Source organism: Gavialis gangeticus, unplaced genomic scaffold (assembly GCF_001723915.1).
Source record: "Gavialis gangeticus isolate Ggan-Ray unplaced genomic scaffold, GavGan_comp1, whole genome shotgun sequence".
NCBI classification, from domain to species: domain Eukaryota; kingdom Metazoa; phylum Chordata; order Crocodylia; family Gavialidae; genus Gavialis; species Gavialis gangeticus.
In genome coordinates this window covers 6,248,849-6,256,964 of record NW_017729028.1, presented here as the reverse complement: position 1 = coordinate 6,256,964, position 8,116 = coordinate 6,248,849, and the positions used below count along the sequence as shown (strand labels likewise).

At 48.3% G+C, this 8,116-nt stretch overlaps 1 protein-coding gene across 2 annotated transcripts in view; it reads left to right on the top strand.

Moving 5' to 3' along the window:
• Positions 1–6,430: 6,430 nt before the first annotated feature.
• The window catches only part of KIDINS220 (kinase D interacting substrate 220), a 162,844-nt gene continuing 161,158 nt past the window's right edge, over positions 6,431–8,116 (top strand). For both annotated transcript variants that reach the window (XM_019520724.1, XM_019520723.1), the window contains exon 1: positions 6,431–6,449. The gene's annotated coding sequence lies outside the window, so the exon portion shown is untranslated. The remainder of the gene's footprint in view (positions 6,450–8,116) is intronic.

Sequence of the window (8,116 nt, the reverse complement as noted above, 5' to 3'; positions counted from 1 at the left end):
GCAGTAAAACATCAGAGCAGATAAACATTTCTTCTAGCTAACATCTAAAATTAATCATAGATGACTTCTTGGGATGTTTCTGTCGACTCCATTATAGTTTAAGTTTTTATTCAGTTATTTCACTTGATCCAGTCATTTAGTAGCTTTGTTTGGGTGCTATTGAGTGTTTGGATTTATTTTTGTATGATTTTTCTTTGAGTATCTTGGACTATAGTTTGAAATGAAAGGTCCAGGGAGATGTCAAAAAGTTAAACAAATGTTTAAATTTCAAGCACTGAAGTATTTTTTTTAAACAATTGGGTAACGTGGTTTAATTGGTGCCATAAGTACAGTATCCCAGCAGGTAGTAAAATATGAATTTTGTCACAAGGTCCTGTATTTGAAACTCTCTTCTCTTCCTCTCATGATCTCCCTGCTTCTCTCTCTCCCATGCCTCCCTCCTACAAAAAACAGAAAGCAGTCACAGAGTGATAAATGCAGGTAGCATGTAGTGAGTGGATAAAAGACTTTTTTGTAGAGGCCAAGTTTCATATTGGGCATATTGGGTTACTTGAGGACTTGATTTGAATCTTTTACTATTTTTTTTAAAAAGCAATCCCTGCTGATAGTCTATCAACCTATACAAATATAAATCCAGGTGTAGGGAGGATAGAGAAAGGAGGTAACTGCTTGTTGAACAATTTTGCTTTTGGTGGACCATATGCACCCATTCTGATATTGATATGCATTGCTTAGAGCACACAAAATGCAAGGTAAATGACACCTTACAAACTCTGAAAACCAGGTATCCCTAGCTTGGGCAACAAACAGTCTAACTCTGTTGCATATATATTTTTCAATGTGACAAATTGAAGAAGGTGTTCAGACATCTGTTTGGACATAATGGCTGCATCCAGATGAGCGTGGCTGTGCGGTATATGGCACCACAGACATATCTGTGTTACCACATGCTGCACATTCAGCTGTTCTCTGTGCTGCAAGGGAGCAGTGCAGGGGTTTTTTGACCCCTGGATATGCAGAGGTCAAAACTGCTCAAAAAAGAACCAGTGGCACCACTCAAAACCAGAGCCTGTCTGGCCAAAGCCATGCTCCAGCTGCGGGCCAGATCTGTGTTGGCCCCAGCTTCCCCTACCCCATCCAAGGTAACCTGCTGTGTGCCAGAGCATGCATGGCACAGGCGTTCCCCAGGAACAACTAGTAGTGGCACAAGGTGTCCCTCTGCTCGTTGTCCCCAGAGAATCAAATGTCCATGTTTGTGTGGACATGGCCTATGAGATGAATGCTTTAAGCCTTTAGCCAGCAGAGGTGAGGCCCCATGTGGAGTGTCCAATTTGGGGCACTGCTCTTCAAGAAAGATGGGGACAGAAAGAATCCAGTAGAGAGAAATAGAAGTGATTAGAGGTGTATTAAGAATGGAGAAGGAGGCAGAGTGGGGTAGGGAAGGAATTTGCTGATGATTTTCAAATACTAAAAGGGTTGTTATAAAGAGGCTGGTGACTGATTGACTCATTTTGTGTCCACAGGCAGGAAAAGAAGTAAAGGTTTGAAATTGCAGCATGTTGGATAGTAGGAATAACTTCCGAACTCTGAGAATGGTTAAGTGTCAGATTCCATTACCTAGAGAGGCGGGAATTCCATCATTTGGAGTTTCTAAGTTTAAGCTGCATAAACACTTGGCTGGGATAGTTTGTTTACCTAGGGATGGTCCCGCCTCTAGCAGTGGGGTTGACTAGAGCAGTGGGGGCCAACCTTTTGGGCAGGCATGCCCTGAATTAGCTCCACACCCTCCCCAGTTGCTATTCCAATCTTCTTCCTCTGCAGTCCTACTTTGCACTTGTCTGCTCTGCCTTCTGCTTCACTTCCTGCCTTTTCTGCTTCTGTCTTGTCCCTGATCTAGCATGCCTGTGTGCATATGTGTTGCAGGTTGGTCACCCCGGATGAGATCCATGGTTTTTCAAACTGTTTTTTGTCTATGTACTCCTTTCCTGCAAAATACTGCTGCTTGTGCAGCAGCCCACTAGACGTATTTCTCCATGTGCACCCAGGTCAATGCATGGGAGTGCTGCTACACACTGTGTTGACCAGAAGCCAAATTGAAGCATGCACTCCTTGCCAAAGGGCCATGTACCTCTGGTGTGTGTGTACCACTGAACTAAACCCCCCACCCCGTCCGCCCTACAAATGTGGTTCTGTAGGGACAACACCGTAGAGTCTAGAGAAGGACAAAGGGCTGGAATTAACAAAGGACTGAAGCACCTCAGTGTCGGATGCCTGAGCCCTTCAGAGGAGGGCTGAAATCAAGGAGGCAGGTGGCTTGATTTTTGCAGGTTGATTGTGGCGCCTGCTGCCATTCTTTTTGCAGTGAAGGCGCTTCCCCCATGCCACTGATTGGCTGAGCGGCTCCAGCGGTGGCCCCTCTCCTCACCACTGATTGGTTGAGAGGGCTGCCATTCACATTGTTCCACTCCTCATTGCTAACTGGCGGAGGTGTCCTCTTGGCCAATCAGTGGTGGAGGGAGGAGGGGGCTGCTGCCAGCTTGTCTCCCTTTTTGTGTGCCAGTGGCTGTGAGAGCTGCTGGCTCCCACTGGGAGCATTTCATTTTCATAGATTTCATAGACATTAGGGCTGGAACGAACCTCGGAAGATGGAGTCCAGCCCCCCACCCGAAGGGCAGGAAGTCAGCTGGGGTCATAGGATCCCAGCAAGATAAGCATCCAATTTACTCTTGAAGGTGTTCAATGTAGGTGCTTGAACCACCTCTGATGGCAGGCTATTTCAGACCTTGGGGGCTCAGACAGTAAAGAAACTCTTCCTTATGTCCAGCCTGAAACGGTCTCGCAGGAGTTTATAACTGTTTGACCTCATCATCCCTTGGGGCGCTCTGGTGAATAAATTTTCCCCCAGATACTGGTGGTCACCCCTGATAAACTTGTAGATGGCCATCAGATCACCCCTGAGCCTGCGCTTTTCCAGGCTGTGAAGAGCCCCATGGCTCTCAGCCTGTCGTCTTAAGGTCTGTTTTCCTGACCTCTGCTCATGCACGTGGCTCTTCTCTGGACTCTCTCAAGCTTCTCCACATCCTTTTTGAATTGTGGACCCCAAAACTGGACGCAGTACTCCAGCTGCGGCCTCACCAAGGCTGAGTACAAGGGGAGAATGACATCCCGGGATTTGCTTGAGAAGCATCTATGGATACAAGCCAGCGTTTTGGTCGCTTTACTTGCCGCAGCATCGCATTGCAGGCTCATGTTCATCTTGTGGTCAATGATGACCCCCAAGTCTCTTTCTTCCATGGTGCTAGCCAGCATAGCACTGCTGAGCCTATAAGGGTGCTACAGGTTTTGTCTCCCAAGGTGGAGAACCTTGCATTCTCAGTGTTAAACACCATCAGGTTCTCGTCTGCCCATTTGCTGAGCCTGTCCAGGTCAGCCTGGATCACCCTCCTGTCTTCTAGTGTGAATGCTTTGTCCCAAAGTTTGGTGTCATTGGCGAACTTGGCCAGTCCACTTCTGACTCCAATGTCCACATCATTAATGAAGATGTTGAACAATATGGGTCCAAGGACAGAGCCTTAGGAGACCCCATTGGTCACAGGGTACCATGACTATCGACTTCCATCAATTACCACCCTCTGGGTACGACCATGGAGCCAATTTCCCAGCCAGTGGATCGTGGTGGACCCAAGGCCACAACTGGCGAGCTTCACCAAGAGGTGATCATGGGATACCAGATGGAAGGCTTTTTTGAAGTCAAGATATATGACATTAATCTCTTTTCCCTTGTCCAGGTGATAGGTCACCTGGTCATAGAAGGAAATGAAATTGGTCAAGCAGGGTCTACCTGCTGGCTATCCCTCAGGATGTTGGCTATCCCTCAGGATTTTCAGTAAGTTGTTTTTTCCCCCCTGCCCAGTGATTCTGCCAAAAATTGTGGGGAGCGCTTCTTTTTGTGGAAACGGCCTCAAATCAATCATGGTCTCCGTTAAAAATGAAAAATTTGCCATTTGATTAGGTCCCTGGTCATCCAGCCCCAGCTCCAGTTAGGCCCCATGTGCGCACATGTGCCTGCCCCACAGCCCTGAGCTTGGTGTACAGCAGTGATTCCCAACCAGGGTGCTGCAGCACCTTGTGGTGCCTTGAGAGCAGGCTGTGGGGTGCCAGGCAGTGTCAGCACTGCTGGGCATGCAGACCTGGTGCACATGATAAACCTGGAGATTTTGCCCAGCTGGGGCATCTCTGCTGGGATTTTGCAGCAGGAAAGTGGCTCTAGCATTTTTCTGTAGTCCATGAAGCAGTGGGGGGCAGTGAAGAGCTGGCGTTTTCCCAGTGGGTCTCAGCTCTAACACAAGAACTGCCATGTGCTGGCTCAGCCCTGAGGCCAATGTGACCTGTCTCCTGTGTCTCACAGGTGAAAAATTAGTTAGTTTTAAACTTACTGTCTGCTTGTTTCCTGCTGGGCCCCTCCTTCCTCTGAAGGGAGACAGAGTTGACAGCAAGTCCCTCTTAGCTGCTTCCTATTTGTCTCCTGTCCCTCCTCAAGCTTTTCTTTTCTAAATGGAGTAGGCCTCTGCCTGCCCCCCACGCTATCTAGCCCTCTGTCTGTCATGGCCTCAGCCCCTCTGTGTCATTCCTCCCCCTTGCTGCCCTTGTCTGTCCCTCAGTGTTGCCAGGTGTATGATAATTATCATATTTGTACAATAATTTCAACCTTGTAGGGTGTATGATCAATAATAGTAAAAGTGTTCAAAATGTACACTCAGTTTTCAGGCAGTTAATTGCTGTAGCATATGGAAAACCTAAATCACACTCAGTGGGTGTGTTCAGATGTGCATGGATGTTTGGCTCCCTGGGGACAAGCAGCGGTGGTGCACCTTGCACTGTGCTGGCCCCAACAGCCTTATCTGGGGTCTGGGGTCCTCCCCGAGCTGCAGCTGTGGTGATGCTGGCAGCAGAGCACGGCTCTGGGCAAGCCAGCTCCGCTTTTCAGCAGTGCATGCTGGCTGAATGTGTGTTGCTTGTTTTTTTTGTTTTTTTCCGTGGGTTTGTGGTGGTGTTTTTTTTTTGACCTCTGGATGTCCAGGGGTCAAAAAAATCTGCAGAAAAAAAAATGGTGCAGCACATGCTTGGGAAGTGCTCCCTTATAGCACAGACAACACCGGCCTGTGTGTTATGTGGCACTGCAAATGTGTCTGCAGTGCTACATACTGCATGGCTGTGCTGGTCTGGACACACCCTCTGAGTCTCACCCAACTTTTTTTTTTTTTAATTAATAATATATTTTGTGTTCCAGGTCAAATCAGACAAATCAGTTCCAAATCATTGACTGAGCACAACTCAATCGTTTCAAAAACCATTATCAATTGAAAAGGCACAGCTCAATCCTTCTAAATGTCTTCTCTGGCATGAGCATCCTCCATCCCAGCCTCTCGTCCTACGATTTCAGATGCTTGCAAATCCATGGGCAGGCATCTGACGTGCAGGCCCAAGCCCGAGGTCTTGGGATTCGGGTGTCCCCACCTGAACACGTCTACACTTGATCTGAGCCAAAAAGCAGAGAAACTTGTAGTTTTGCTGTCGGTACTTTTTATGAGAGCTTGCCTCAAAATAAAGAAATGCTTCAAGACTCGGATGTTTCGGGGATGTATTTGGCAGCTGTGTTGGCCTGAGACAAAAAGAAATGCAAAACTTTAGGACTCTTGGTTCAGAGATGATACCTCTTATTAGACCAACTAAGAAATCGCAAACAAGAAAAAAAAAAAATCTTCTTCTGCAAGCTGTTGGTCGCAAATGCCCTTCCTCAGGCCAGTCCAGAAAGACTTCCACCTTCAGCTTCCTCTGTGCAAAGAAGTTTATTTTCTACCTATGGGTACTTTTTTCTCCCTTTAATTTTCCCTGAGCTTGAAGAAGGGTGTGTGAGCCTGAAAGCTTGCAGAAAAAAAAGATGATTTTTTTTTTTTTTTTTTTTTTTTGCGATTTCTTAGTTGGTCTAATAAGAGGTATCATCTCTGAACCATCAGTCCTACAGTTTTGCATTTCTTTTCGTGTCAGGCCCACAGGCCGCCACCTCCGTCCCTGAACCATCGGAGGCCTGGAGGCTTGCATTTCTTCCGGACTCGCGGCGAGTGACAGCGAGCACTATAAAGTCAAGAAGACATATTTGCATATATTTCTGAGTGTACGATAGTTTTTCAGCAGATACGATCATCTTGGGCTTCCAGTACAATTTCACGACTGAGACCTGGGAGAGCGGCTCTTGGCCGGGTCCCCGCCGCTCCCGCCTTGCTCCACCCAGACTGACAGACGGACTCGGGGCGGGGTCACGTGAGCGCGGCCGGTCGGGCGGGGAGCGCACAGGCAAGATGGCCGTCGCCGCCCGGCGGGGGTGAGGAGCGCATCGAGTCGCCGCCGCCGCCGCCGCCGCCCTGGTCACAGCGCCCAGCCACCCGCGGGTGAGTCCTGCCGCTTCCGGGCAGCAAACAAAGGAAGAAACCGTGTGGAGCTCGGAGGCGGAGGGAGAGGGACGCGGGCGGCCTCTTGCCCTGGCGGGGCCGAGCCGGCGGGCATTGTTCGCTCCCGGACTGATGGAGACCGCGATTTCGCTGCTGATCTCCTAGTGGGGTGGAGGGAGGGCAGCCCAGCCTCGGGGCAGACTGCCCAGGCCGAGGGTAGCAGATATCAGTAAGAAAAACCCTTCTCTTGCACCACAGCAACCTCCCCCCAGCCCTGTTGTCATAGGGCGTGTTAATGCACAGCTTAAAACAGCTGCGTGTTTTGCTGTGTTAAGTATATGTTTACCTCATGGGTGTCTTGTGTTAAGGTCCATTTCTAGCTCATAGCCTTTGTAGGTATAATGGGAATGGAGTTGTTTTCCTTTATTTTGTTGCCTATGAGAGAGGACTCTGTCGGCTTGCAAGTGCTTTTAATATTAAAATGAAATGGGGCCACGGTGTTTCCCTGCGGTCCTTGAGCCTGCATTTTCAGTTTTGCAAGCACACTCACCTGCCTCTTAATTTGTTTTTGTCCTTTGTGTGAGAGAGCTGTGTGAAAGGGAAAACTGATAGCCTCTTTTTATAAGGAGTTTTAACACAAGACACAGGTCAAGAAGCAGTGAAAGAAAAGAGGTAACAGGCTCCCATCTAAGAAGATCCCGTTGAAAATCATTAGGGCTCCAGAGAGACGTAGAGGTCTCCCTGTTCAGATCAGAGGGCAAGAAAAAGTCTTGGTGGGCATTTGTACACATGGTTGTGCTGCACGCTTTTAAATGCCCCCAATGCTGTGCACATACATTTGTATAAATGGCAAAATGTGCCCAGCACTGAGAAAATGGTGGCGGCGCGCTTTTAACTAAAACGCATCGAAGGTATTTTAAGTTCAGAAGTGTACCACTGCCATTTTCTCCACACTGACACACATTTCACCATTTATACAAATGCACATGACTCGGCACCGGGCACGTCAGCTCGTGTGCGGAGCAGACTCAGTTGAGTCAGACACTGATTTCAGACAAATGTATGCGTATAAATGCCCAATGTGATTATTTTTACTGGTGAGTTAGACCACATGGTTCTCATAAGCCTTTGTATCTATAGCATTCAACTTTAGTATTGCATACTATTTTATTTTGTTTGATTACCTTCAGTAAGAGTGTGTGGTGTCAGAGTAGCTAAGACATTGCATGTTGTGTCATAGTAGTTTGGGGTCAGCAGGGACCTGAATAGGTCATCTAGTCTAACCCCCCTGTCACTGGCCAGAGCACACGCTGGGATCACGTGATCCCAGACAGGTGTTCATCCAACCTCTTTGAATTTACCCAAGGTAGGAGCAAGGACCACTTCCCTAGGAGGTTGGTCCCAGATCCTAGCTACCCTAACAGTGAAATAGTGCCTCCTAATCTCTAACCTGAACCTGTTCTCCAGCAGTTTCTGGCCATTGTTCCTTGTCACCCCAGGTGCTGCTGGGGGGAATAGGACCTTTCCTATTTGCTGCTGATCTCCCCTGATGAGTTTGTAGGCAGCCACCAAATCCCCCCTCAGCTTCTGCTTGTTGAGGTTGAACAGGTTCAGCTCCCTCAGCCTCTCCTCATAGGGCCTGCTCTGTTACCCTCCAACCAAGTGGG